This window comes from Pristis pectinata, chromosome 7 (genome assembly GCF_009764475.1).
Source record: "Pristis pectinata isolate sPriPec2 chromosome 7, sPriPec2.1.pri, whole genome shotgun sequence".
NCBI lineage: Eukaryota > Metazoa > Chordata > Chondrichthyes > Rhinopristiformes > Pristidae > Pristis > Pristis pectinata.
Window position 1 is genome coordinate 98,017,733 of NC_067411.1, and position 13,204 is coordinate 98,030,936.

At 37.4% G+C, this 13,204-nt stretch overlaps 1 protein-coding gene and 1 long non-coding RNA gene across 3 annotated transcripts in view; one reads left to right on the forward strand and one right to left on the reverse strand.

Moving 5' to 3' along the window:
- Positions 1-7,886: 7,886 nt before the first annotated feature.
- The window catches only part of mef2cb (myocyte enhancer factor 2cb), a 191,553-nt gene continuing 186,235 nt past the window's right edge, over positions 7,887-13,204 (forward strand). The window contains exon 1 of the mRNA XM_052020240.1: positions 7,887-9,581. The gene's annotated coding sequence lies outside the window, so the exon portion shown is untranslated. The remainder of the gene's footprint in view (positions 9,582-13,204) is intronic.
- LOC127572716 (uncharacterized) lies at positions 9,572-13,116 on the reverse strand. Of its 2 annotated transcripts, none has more exons than XR_007956662.1 (4): positions 13,016-13,116; positions 12,621-12,782; positions 10,580-10,649; positions 9,572-10,190 (listed from the first exon to the last, which is right to left on the reverse strand). It is a non-coding gene; the product is annotated as an uncharacterized LOC127572716 (long non-coding RNA). The 2 variants fall into 2 exon arrangements; XR_007956661.1 differs by having other exon boundaries at positions 12,997-13,112.

Genomic DNA, 13,204 nt, shown 5'->3' on the forward strand with positions numbered 1-13,204 from the left:
CAATGGTATTTACAGGAGGCACTGCCTCAAGAAGGCAAAATCCATCACCAAAGATCCCCACCATCCAGGCCATGCCATCTTCTAGCAGCTACCATCGGGCAGGAGGTACAGAAGCTTGAAGTCCCACACCACTAGGTTCAAGAACAGCTACTTTCTTCAACCATTCGGTTCTTGAACCAACCGACACAACCCTAATCACTACAGTTTAGCAACACTATGACCACTTTGATCACTTTGCACTAAAATAGAATTTGTGTCTTTTTTTGTTCTAATTGTGTTCTTTCTTGAAAAAGCTCCATATAATTTATGTTTTTCTTGTGAATGCTGTTTATATGATGCTATGTGCCTGTGATGCTGCTGCAAGTAAGATTTTCTTTGCATCTGTGCATTCATGTAATTATGCATACAACAAGTAACTCGACTTTCGACCATAACTATAAGACCATAAGACATAGGAACAGAATTAGGCCATTTGGCCCATCGAGTCTTTCCACCATTCGATCGTGACTGATTTATCTTTCCCTCTCAACTCCATTCTCATGCCTTCTCCTTGTAACCTTTGATGCCCCTTACTAATCATGAACCTTTCAACCTCCACTTTAAATATACCCAATGACTTGGCCTCCACAGCCACCTGTAGAAATGAATTCCACAGATTCACCACCCTCTGGCTAAGAAATTCCTCCTCATCTCTATTCTAAAGGGACGTCCTTCTGTTCTGAGGCTGTGCCCTCTGGTCCTAGACCTCACCACTACTGGAAACATCCTCTCCAAGGTCCACTCTATCCAGGCCTTTGACTTTGAGGATGGAGTTTAGACCAATGGGTTTAAAAGGAGAATTTAAATAGGTCCTGGTGAGTTTAAAAGAACATTGAAATAGGGCCCAGGTGGATAGAGGGAATGTTGGAAACAGAAAGAGGTGAGCCAGATGAAAAATCGTTGGGATTTCCAAACAATGGAGAGTGAATGGCTGGAGTTTTAGTGTATTTATTTTGTTATGGTATGTGGGTTTTGCTGGCAAAATTAGCATTTATTACTTATCCATAATTATCCTTCAGAATGTTGTGGTGAGACATTTTCTTGGAACATTGCAGTCCTTCTGGTGAGGGTGGACCAAAGTATTGAGTTCCGTGATTCATGAGTCTCCAAAAAGAAGGAGCCATTGAGGCAAATGGTGTGAGTGCATTTCAGGGGAAACTAGAAGGAGAAGGGATTAAGGGTTATGTTGATTGAATTGGATGGGGAAGTACACAATTTGTATCATACTAATTTGATTAATTGCTTAATTGAGTCATATTACTTGCTCAGAACTTGTTGAATAATTCAGATTGAAATATCGCTTTGTTATAATGCCAGCTAACATATAGCTAACTTTTGTTTTGAAAAATATATCAGTTTTTTCTTTTACTGAATTGACAGTTAATTAATTATCTGCAAAGGTCCATCAGGTAAGATATTTATAATAATGAGTAAGAAAAACATTTTTTTCATGTACATGTACCCAAGTTCATTGTTATTATTGTACAGCAAAAACAGCAGAAGTCCCAATATCAACCCTTGTGGGACTTCATTGCATATTTCCCATCAGTCTGGAAAAACACCTGCTCGCTACAAGTCTCTACTTTCTATTCCCATGAGCCGATTTTGATCAGCTGTGGAAATTTACCCGTTTCCCCCCCCCCCCCCCATGGTATTTTGTTCATTCCAAACCTGAACTAACTTGAAGATTTCCATTTGTTTATTTACTGTCGGTCATGCAATCAATTGTCTTAAATCCACTTGAGGCAGATCACTTTTCAATTCATTGAAATTTGCTCTTTTTTTCAGATGAGATTTTTTACTTTAAATTGGTTCTTATTTGTTTCTCAAACTTATTATAAATAATGTGATGTGTCTCCCAGATTTGGTGCCATGTGCTTCATTTCACTGCCCTGAACATAGCTAGCAATACCTTATATCAAGTGAAGCTCATTGAATTTCTACAGATCTCTCCTGCCTCAGAACTATTTCTAAAATTCCTCAAACCCAAATCACTCCTTCTTCCACTTTTTCTCCAATCACGTATAAACTGACTCTTATTCTACCGTTTGTACACTTATGCTCAGTGGGACATGGTACTGGCAGTAATAATTTTTGTTACTTTAAGTTCTTAATCTTAATAAGTTTAAGTTCTCTTCATTTAAAGTCCCAATTATACCGGACAGACAGTTTATTTGGTTTATTAATGCTGAATAAAATATTATAATACTTTGTAGATGTCAGATATATTAACTCAAGAAAGTCAATCATAGTTCAGCAAGTTAATTATAGTACTCAACCAATAAGTAATGAAGGGACTTTAAAGATATTATTATTCAGGTCCAAAACTGTTATTATATCCTTAGTCATAGAAATTCAAGGCACAGAATGAAGTTAGTTAAAATGGCTTAGTATCTTCTTTTTAAATGAGAACTTTATAAGCCTGAGAGATTGAGACCATAAGACCATAAGACAAAGGAGCAGAAGTCGGCCATTTGGCCCATGGAGTCTGCTCCGCCATTCTATCATGAGCTGATCCATTCTCCCATTTAGTCCCACTTCCCCGCCTTCTCACCATAACCTTTGATGCCCTGGCTACTCAGATACCTATCGATCTCTGCCTTAAATACACCCAATGACTTTGCCTCCACAGCCGCCCGTGGCAACAAATTCCACAGATTCACCACTCTCTGGCTAAAGAAATTTCTCCGCATCTCTGTTCTAAGAAATTTGCCCATTTGACCTGTAAAATTGCCTAAATGATCTTGAAATCCGTTGTTTGCCAACAATCATAAAGTAATTAACTAACATCAAATTCTCAAATTATTTTTGGCGTAGAAACTCTGCAAATTGCCCTGAAATATATATTCTTAAGGAATTACCTTTTTTTTTCCCGAAGTTTCCCACAGCTCTTTTGCCTATTGTTGAATGTAAAATCTTGCATGAAGCAGCGCACTCAGGCCGTACATTAAAATATCATTAGTTTTCTTCAAGAAAAGTTTTGTGGACTTGATCAGCTTCTAGTGCTAAACTTTTAAAACTAGTGCAAAAATTGTGGAAATTTAAGTAGGATTGGATGTAATTTGTACAAGTAAATGTGCAATCTTCTTTGCTGGTTGTGGTAATTTTTGGGCAAGTTGTGAATTAAATGGCATAATCCTCAAAAAAACTCCAGTTTTCAAAGACTTCTATTTAAAAAAATTCCTTGGATATTCATCATGTTGCCAGTGTTTTGTTTATTGTCTATCCTGGTTGTTCTGAAATGGTACTGATATGTCTTCTCCTTGAAATACTACAGTCCATGTGATTATGGTACTTGCTTAATGGTGATAGGAAGGAAGTACTAGTAAAATTGATCCGGTGCTATAAATCAGGATGGTGAGCAGTTGGGAGCAGAAGTTGGTATTTTCATGGCATTGCTGTCTTGTCCTTCATGATGGTAAAAAGCACAGGGTAAGGAAGTGCTGTCATTGTAACCATGGTTAGTTACTGTAGTGCATCCTGTAGATTGCACATAGTTCAGTATGCTGCTCTGGTGATGGAAAGGGTTGATACTGAGCTGGCAGTAGGGGTGTCAGTCAAGCCAACTATCTTGTCTTTAATGGGTGTGCTTTGTAATCTATAATTGTCAGAGTTTGGGCCATTTGAAATTCACGTATTTGGCTGTAAAAAAACAAAAGTAGACTTCTTGCGGCAGAATTCCCACCACAGACTTAGGAGAATCACAGGTGAAAGTATCTATTTAACAGGAAAATAAATTCAATAAGTTGAGCACTGATGTTTCACCAGTAAAATTTAAAATATACTTCAAAATTGTCATCTATAAAAGGCTTTCAGTTGTTGCAAAAGTTTGCTAAGCCATTCATGAAGGCTATATGCAGTTCACTTCCTCTTAAACTGCAAGATATTAATAAAGATCAGGCCTATCTGGTTGTCTTATACTAAATAAACACAAGGTCTCTTGTTCATGATGCAGAGAAGCAGCGTAATCAAAGGCCTGCTTTGCTCTTCGTTACTTCCTGAAAAATAATCTCAATTTCTTCTCCAAAATTATTGAATAAAAGCTGTCACTTGTTCAATATGCAGCCTCAGATTTCTGAAAAAGGACTAATAGAGCATTATAATGAGAGATACTTACTTTGTTGCCATGGTAACTTGGTGAAACATATTTGGTCCATGTTTTAGCTGACAGTGGTGGTCCTCTGGAACTCGACGCTTAGCGACTGGCTGTTTACATACAAGAGGAATGGGAAGGTTGTAGACTTTTGCATGTGTAAAACCATATAAAAAGCTTTTGGTTCCACAAACAATGAAAGCCAATCAATGAAATCAACAAGGTAACTAACCCCCTCATGGTGTAGTTCTCATACCTTTAATACATGAGACATTTAGGTCTCCAGTTAGTTATAATTAATGCAACCTGGTACTTACTTGGCCTTGATTACACTATGCAAATATCTGAATATTAGCAGCAAGTTATAAATAAATGTACTGCTTTTTATTATCGAGAGCCAGACCCCCACTGCTTTAACAATCTCTCTTAACACCTGATCAAACCACTATAAAGATCACTTTGTTAATTTCTTCATAGTAAACTTTCATAAATTGCAACCTATAATTGCCTGCAGCCTAGTGCATTCTCAGCTTGGTTCTTCCAACTTTCATTCTGTTGGAATATTGGAACATACTAATTTAAAAAGCTCATAATGTCTACAAATTGATCTAGGATATTCATCCTCATCTCCTTAGTATTCTATGTTACACATGTCCTTCCACTCTTCTGACGCTGATTTCCTTTGCAGCATCATCTGGAGTAATTGCTTAGAAACAGTCTCATTATTATCTCTTAAGATCTTTCCTGGCCTTTAGTCACCATCTCAACCATTCATTCCTCAATATCTTATTAATTAGATCGTTATTATAACCTCTAGAAGTGTGTTAGTACACATTATTTTAACTGAGTGTGACGTAAAAGTGAAAATTATTGTTGCTAAAATTAGGTCAATTGGATGAATGAAGAATTGGCTAGGTCAAACATTCTATCCACCATAACATAATATTGAAACTGAATACTCACACGTAATTTGATGCAGTTGGTCATTTATATCCGAAAGACTTTTCACAGATCTACAATTGATGGTTTTAATTTCACCAACATTAGAAAATATGGAAGAAAAAATGCTACATAGCACATTCAGTGCAATCCGTCTAGAATGAATTAATTTCCACTATATGGATTATGTTGCCTTAGGGAAAATGAATAAATGCAGGTGAAACTTTCAAGAAGATAAGGCTATATACATTTTTTAGGTAATAGTGAAATTACTGGATATTAATCTAACATTAAATCTAATTTTTTTACCATAGCATTTTTAAAGACATTCATGCTTATCTTTTTAGTTTTCAATTCCATGATCAATCAGACATTCATTGACCAGTCTTCATTGAGAGGTCAGCAGTGGAAAGGGTGAGCAGCTTCAAGTTGCTGGGTGTCAACATCTCAGAGGATCTATCTTGGGCCCAACACATTGATGCAATCACGAAGAAGGCAGGCCAGTGGCTCTAGCTCATTAGGAGTTTGAGGAGATATGGTCTATCAACAAAGACTCTTGCAAATTTCTACAAATGTACAGTGGAGATTATTCTGACTGGTTGCATCACCGCCTGGTATGGAGGCTCCAATGCACAGGATCGAAAGAGGCTGCAGAGGGTTATAGACTCAGTCAGCTCCATCATAAACACAACTCTCCCCAGCACCAAGGACATTTGGAGATGCCTTAAGAAGCCAGCATCCATCATTAAGGACCCTCACCACCTGGGACATGCCCTCTTCTCATTACTATCATCAGGGAGGAGGTACAGGAGCCTGAAGACTCATACTCAATGTTTCAGGAACAGCTTCTTCCCCTCAGCCAACAGATTTCTGAATGGTCCATGTACCCATGAACAGTACCTCGTTATTCCTCTTTTGCACTATTTAGTTTTGTAACTTATAGTAATTTTTATGTCTTTATGTCTTGCACTGTACTGCTGCCACAAAACAACAGATTTCATGACATATGTCACTGATAATAAACCTGATTCTGATGTTTTTCTGAAGGCAGCAACTTCTTTCAGCAGAAGTATTATTTTCCATTCCATAAAAATTCTTAAAATCCCTAGCTTTATGCGCGGCTCACCAGTTGCTTATCTGTGCCTCTATGATCACAACTGAAATTAAGCAACATCCAATCTTATCCATTCTTCTTGAAGAAAGACACTCTTCTAAACCCTCCCATCGGGCAGAACATACAAAAGCCTGATAGGACGTACCGCCAGGTTCAAGGACAGCTTCTATCCTGCTGTTATAAGACTACTGAATGGTCCCCTAGTATGATAAGATGGACTCTTGACCTCACAATCTACCTCATTATGACCTTGCACCTCATTGTCTGCCTTTCTGTAACACTTTATTCTGCATTGCGTTTTTTTTACCTTGTACTATCTCAATGCATTATTGTAATGAACTGATCCGTACAAATGGAATGCAAGACAAGTTTTTCACTGGACCTTGGTGCATGTGACAATAATAAACCAATTTACCAATTTATCTAGTTAGAACTTTTCATGACCTCTTGATATTCCAGAGTACTTCACATACGTCACAGTTAATTATGTATGTATTGGCACTGTTTGCAATGTAGGACATCTTCTGTACTTTAAAATATTGAGTTATTCATCTTCTCAATCTTCTCCCTCTAAAGAAAGACAATTAACATTTGGTTAGTCTGCCATTGCATCTTGTTTAAATAACTGAATATTTTATGTTGTAGTTCACTGAATACCTTCCTGTGCCTACATTTTTGAAAGTAGTGTAGCATGAAATGCAAAGCCTAACCAATCTGTATTCAGCAGCAATGTAAGAATTTAAATAAAATTTATCAAACCATTTCAGGATTTATCCTAGTATTTGATCTCTTGGTGCTAACAGTTTTGCTTTAAGTGGTTGTTTTTCTTGCTTGGCATTCGGTGCTTTGCCAGCGATTGATTTCAATGTGTCAGTACCCTGGCTTCTTAGCTAAGAGCATGGGATTCCTGTAGAAATCAAGTTCAGACTTGGAACACTTGGTGCAACATATAATTTAAATGGATGGTCATCTGACAAAGGGCCAGTCAACAATCTTGGGAGGACTTCCTCATAATTTTCCCCCATTCTCACTTTTCCAACGGTGGGGGGGATTAGAGCAGGGTATGTACTCTCTGCAGACCATGTACTCAGCATGCCCAAACTCAAGGAGCTGTGTCATTTTCATGGCCCAGTTACATCCTCATTCTGCTCTCACTACTATTTGAGATGGGTCTTAAGCTTAGAGACATTCACAGATGAGAACTTCAGATCTGTTGGAAAAGGTTACCCAGAAGACATTCCAGGTGCATTTATTATTTGGGAGATATAAAGAAATTATTCCTTTTCAAAAGGATTATTGCTTTAGATGTTTCAGTCTGACTGTGCTCAAGGGTAATTCTGACAACAGTGTCCTTCGTGCCCCTACAACAGCATCTTTGGTGGCCTTGCTGATAAAGGTAGTTATGGCCATGGAAGGAAGACCATGGATACTCATGACTCCTGATTCATCTCCAGGCAGGTTATCATACATTAAGCCTGCCTCCTTCCAGAAGCCCCAGAAATGCTTCATCATAACTTAGTTCAACATAAAATGTTAATACTACCAGAGTTAGTGACAAAATAATATTTTACCAAAGGTAATTGGTCACATCCAATAATATTCATTTTAGGTTTTTTTCAATGTGTTGACAACCAAGGGTCTGCCAATTTTTGTGACTGAGAATAAAACACAAAGCAAGAAGCTAGGCTTTTACAAAAACAGCATTGTTTACACATTTAAAGTACAAAGGAGACATTGTTGGAGAAAGAGTCTTCAAAATAATTCCACTGTTATTGCTGAAACTTCCGAATGGTAAAGGCAGTGATGAGGTCATTGTGTTTGCACTGGCTTGCCACGAGTACCTCAGGACTGGTAATGGCCACAGTACTTGCCAGGATATTGATGTGAAGTTTACAACAGCATAATTTTAAAATCTGAACCACAGTATGGTCATAGCATTTCCACAGATTATGCGGTTTAATTATAATATCGCATAAAAATGGGATTGTCTACTAACAGACTGGTTCCCAGTGAACACAATATTGAAACAAAAATCTCTTCTTGACTCATGGGTTACTAATACTATCGTCAGTGGAACGAAGACATAGGTGCTACAGTGTCTTTAAACACAGACAGATTCACAAACAGAAACACATGAATAACCTGGATCAAAGTTCCATTTGGTGTGCCCTGGCTTGAGCGGTGAAAACACGACATGATAATTCGCAATATCAGCCATTCATTAGGTGTGAAAACAGTTTGCTGTTACATGTTCCAGGTAACCTTACTTGCTCTCATTTATAAAGGATGCATGTTGTATGGTTAACGATGCAATATTATTGCAGCATTAAAATAAAATATGCAGTGGTGATTTGGAAATACAAATCATTCACAAGTGTAAATACATGGGAAAATCTAAACATGCATCTTTTTCACTTTCTTTCTTATCACGAGTAAAACATTTATCTTTAGTACGTAAAACAGTAAAATTAGATGTGACTTTCGAATTGACATCATAAATAGTATACATTGACATCATGCAAATTTCATGTTTTTGGTACATTTGTATTGTAGTTGAATGTACAGCTTGTCACCTACTTCTTTATAAAATACAATACGAAATCCATGCAGTTCAAACTTTAAAATGCTACTAAACTTACAGTAATGATGATATATTACAATATTTTATTTGATTCTATTTCTACTTGGTTCATGTTGAAGTTATAATTCTGATCCTGGTGTTGAAGAAATGCAGTGTGGATTTTATTTAATTTGAGGCAACAGTTAATAGTCAAAAGACAAAACTTTCTGGTTTTAAAAAAATGGAATATTGTGACAGAAAGGCTTTTTTGTGCAACTAATCCAACTTAGTAAGCAATGTTACTTTCTGTCAACCTACAGATTTGTAATGTATTAGCTACTAAATATAGTCTGCTGCTGCAAGACAGAATAATTTTCAGTTAAAAGTAAAACATTACTTTCTGGCATATGTAAGTAATTTAATTGGCAAAAAAAAAGATTTTTGGATAAGACTTCTGATTTCATTTTTCCATCTGACCCCTGTTCATGCTTACTTGGGCATTAATCCTATTTCTCTTGCCAGAATTGACAAAGGTCTGACTGTTAGTGATACCTTTCAGGGCTAAATTTACCCCAGAGTGACAGAGGCAGGTGGACACAGGGCAACCAGCTACTTGTGCAAAGCATCATGCTACTATAGGTCAACATCGAGAGGGGAAAAAGACGCTGTCTTCAGAGTTGAAACAGATCGAAGCAAGCTCATCCCGAAGAGGGGGGGTTTCTCTTCAAAGCCAGCTGGTCTGGCTTTATCTTTAGGATTTTTTCTTTACCTGCACCGTTTGATCAACCGACCCTGCAGCAGGTGCTGCAGAGCATAGAAAGGGAAGAAAGGCATTGGTGAGTTTTTGAAATTAAAAGTAACAAAAGTGTGATGTTTACGCCCAATTACAGTGTTTATGTGTGCAGTATAACTTTACCTAAGCAGAAAGAAAACTGTAATTGCTACACTTATTCTAATAATTGAACTATTACCAACTTTATGTTTAAAGAAATGCAGCACATGAATAATTGTATTATCGCAAAGTACTAGCTCTTAAACGCTGACGGTGTTGTCTATTGCCATACATGGTGAACAAAGGAGAGTTTGAAATTACAGTTAAAAATACTCCTCAGTAAAACAAGGGAATACAGCATACAGGATAAAATGGGGAATATATATGTTGCTTTAATTCAATGAAATTACATTCATTTGCTAGTTCCATGTAAAATCTTCTTGGAAAAATCAACTTCTATATTGTATGAACCATTATTGGTAATTCTGATTTCTTTTGAGGCATCTGGGTAAATGTCTGTTTAGTAATATTGGTAATGTTGGTAAAGATAAAGGTAGAATTTTACTGTTTATTAAGCCACTTTGATAAAGTATTTGATAAATGTTGATGCTTTATAAAATCAAGATGTATAACACTTGCTGCCACAGATCTTCATCACTTTGTTAACCTGTATCTAAAAGACAAATATTTAATAATATAAATTTCCATTATTGATATTGCAAACATTTAAATTACTCATGTTTCTATCAAATATAATTTTTGCATATGCAAACTTTTTACTTAATAGCTAAACCAGTTATAACAGATACAAAAGAGTAGGTATGCCAAGACATTGATATTAATCTGTTCTGAGTAAATGTAGCAGCTGGTTATAGTGTGCAGATGGTTTAGGCTGTACATTCAAAACTTAATTTATCAAATTACCTTTCTCATTCATTGCTACATAAGAATAATTTTAATAGATTAAATGGAAAAAGTTAAGATATCACTAGTGACAGACTTAAATCAATCGGATTTCCAAAATTCCAAAAACTGGCTGACATAATCTTGACTTTGACATACATAATTTACAGCTGTCCTCTAGGTCATGCTTCTAATGTAGACTGCAGCAACACCCGACTCTGTAGAATTACTGCAAATAAGAAATGGATACTTCATTGAGTTATTTTGCAACCTTGGCTGTTGACTACTGCTATAATTGAAAATTAACGGAAATGTGGTAAGAAAATAAAATTCAAACATAATATTCTAACCTTGATGAGTGTTAAACTCCAAAACCTTCCTTCAAACATAGCCTTTAACATTGCTTTAAAGGTCACTATCTAAGTGGGATAAATAAAGTCCGACAATATGGTGCGTGAGATTGAGACCCCCTTTCAAAAAAAACCTATAGATTTATAGTGGCTTGGATACTTCTCTCCCTTTGTCAATCTGCAACTGTAAATTCACATGAACAATTATCAGCAAACAACTTTGCAAACCTATTTGACTTCTCACACATATATACATTTTCTTTACATGATTACACAATTCAAAATTATCAAATTATAAAATAATGCTGTTTTTCATTTGAGTTTGCTCATGTACCAGAATGGACTACAGGATTGATTCAGGAAGTCTGATTATTTTAATTCTAAAGAAGGTTGGATTTGCTAAATACAATTCCCAAAACATGGTGAAAATCCCTAATATCTAATTAATAAACAATGGATCCAATTTCATTGGCGAAAATCAGTGACCTTGTATATGAGAGGCCAGGCTATTTTGTCCAAATGGAAAAAGGGTGCACTAGTGGAGGACATACCCCAAAATTGTGGTAAAGCTTTCTGAATGTTGTGCAATCTAAATATACTTAATTTACTTAGTCACAGTGGTGGTCGGTATGGTGCATTTGCCAGGGCTCCTGAGGTTTATTTTGTTCAATGGGTGCAAATGCCTGTGCCCATTAATCTCCGTAAGTTTGGTTATGCTTGTGGGCCATTCTATTTTCTTTCATTTCTCCAAGTTTTTGGTCTGCCTTCACCGGCCCTTCTTAATTTGCATCGAAGTCCAGTAGCTTGTCCATTCGATGCACACCAAGACAGGGTCGGTATGTTGTTAGGATGCATGAAAGGTTGTTTATCTATTATATAATAGATAAACGTTACAAAAATAGCAACTATAAAACTATGTATCGTTTCCTTAGGTAAGTTGTTTCATGCCACAGCACTGTTTACAGACAATCCCCTCCCCCCCTTAGTTAATTTCAAGCAAATGTAAAATAAACTCTTACTTGTCCGACAAAAGCTTATTAGCGATAAGAAATGTTTACCGGCTCTAAAAGGCACGTGGGAGAATTGTTTCCCACGCGCTTTTCACATACGTATAATTTAAATGCTGCCATAACCACCCCAATTTAGATACCTACTACTGTATGAAATTGAGGTGCTCAGCATTAGGGAGGGAAATTATCTGCTTTCTTGCCATCCAGGCAAAGATTTTATTTATCGTATTTAAACAAAACTTATGAGCTCATTGCCCATGACCATTTCACCTTGCGTGCTGTGGAAAGGCATTTCATCTATAACAAAATGAATGTGTAAATCGGTTGCATAAAGAGACTGAAAGCAATAATATTTTACAGTACAGTATTTAAAGTGGGTTATCAGATATGATTGATGGCTTTACGCGGGGATCTGTTACCCTATGATCCTCCAGTAAATTGAAGGGAAATGTATTTACTAATAAATGCTTTTAAAATTAACATTACTGCGCAATACCATTCTTTTACAAAGAAAATGTCTAAGAAACTATACCTTAGCAAAGTCATGCACGTCAACGTCTAATTAAAATAGTAAAGCCCATTCAAACAAGCCGGGTGAGTGAGTACACCAGATTTCCACAATTTTATCATTAGTGTTTAATCCAACGACTGGAGGTTTTTTAAAATTGATTTGACCAACAGGAATAATAATCTGGGGGGTCATTGAAATACAAAAACAGAATTTTAATCTTTTCCTATGCCAGCGTCTTTTGGCCGGCACAGCTCTTTTGGAGGGTCTGCTTGCATAAGTTTTTATTGCTGCACAGATATTAAAACTAACAGTTTGTTGCGATTGATTACCGATGACGTGCGGAATGAAATCGCTGCTAATGCCACAACACATTGCAGCGGCGGCCGCCGCTCCTTCCCCTTGCACAACTTCGGGTGATTGACAGGTCCGCGCCGGGGGCTGACAGCTTCAGCCGTGACGTCAACGGAGCGGAGGGAGACTGAATCCGGGCACTGGATTGAAGGGGGGGGGGGGGGGGGTTGAAATTATGCAAACATTAAAAGAACAGTTACCGCGCCGTGCAAAAAGTTTATCCGGTGCAAGTGGGCGAGAAGCGCTTGTAGCTAATATTTTTTAGACTCCATTCCATGCATGCAGAAACCAGCAGACATGTTGCAAGCAGCTCTCCAGCCCCCCCCCTCAAAAGAAGTCAGTTTATATTCAAACCTTTGCAAATGCAAACCACCTGAATTGAGTCTGTAAAGGAACAAAAGCAAAACCCCACAGTTGTTTGGTGACGGTGGCAGATCCCACTCGCCCGGCCCCGGGTTGCCTCACGCAAGCCCGGGAGTGAGTGAGTGAGAGAGAGAGAGAGAGAAACGAGTGCGCGGAGGGTTACCCGCTCCCCTGGGGTGGGGTGGGCGTTTGAGACGGA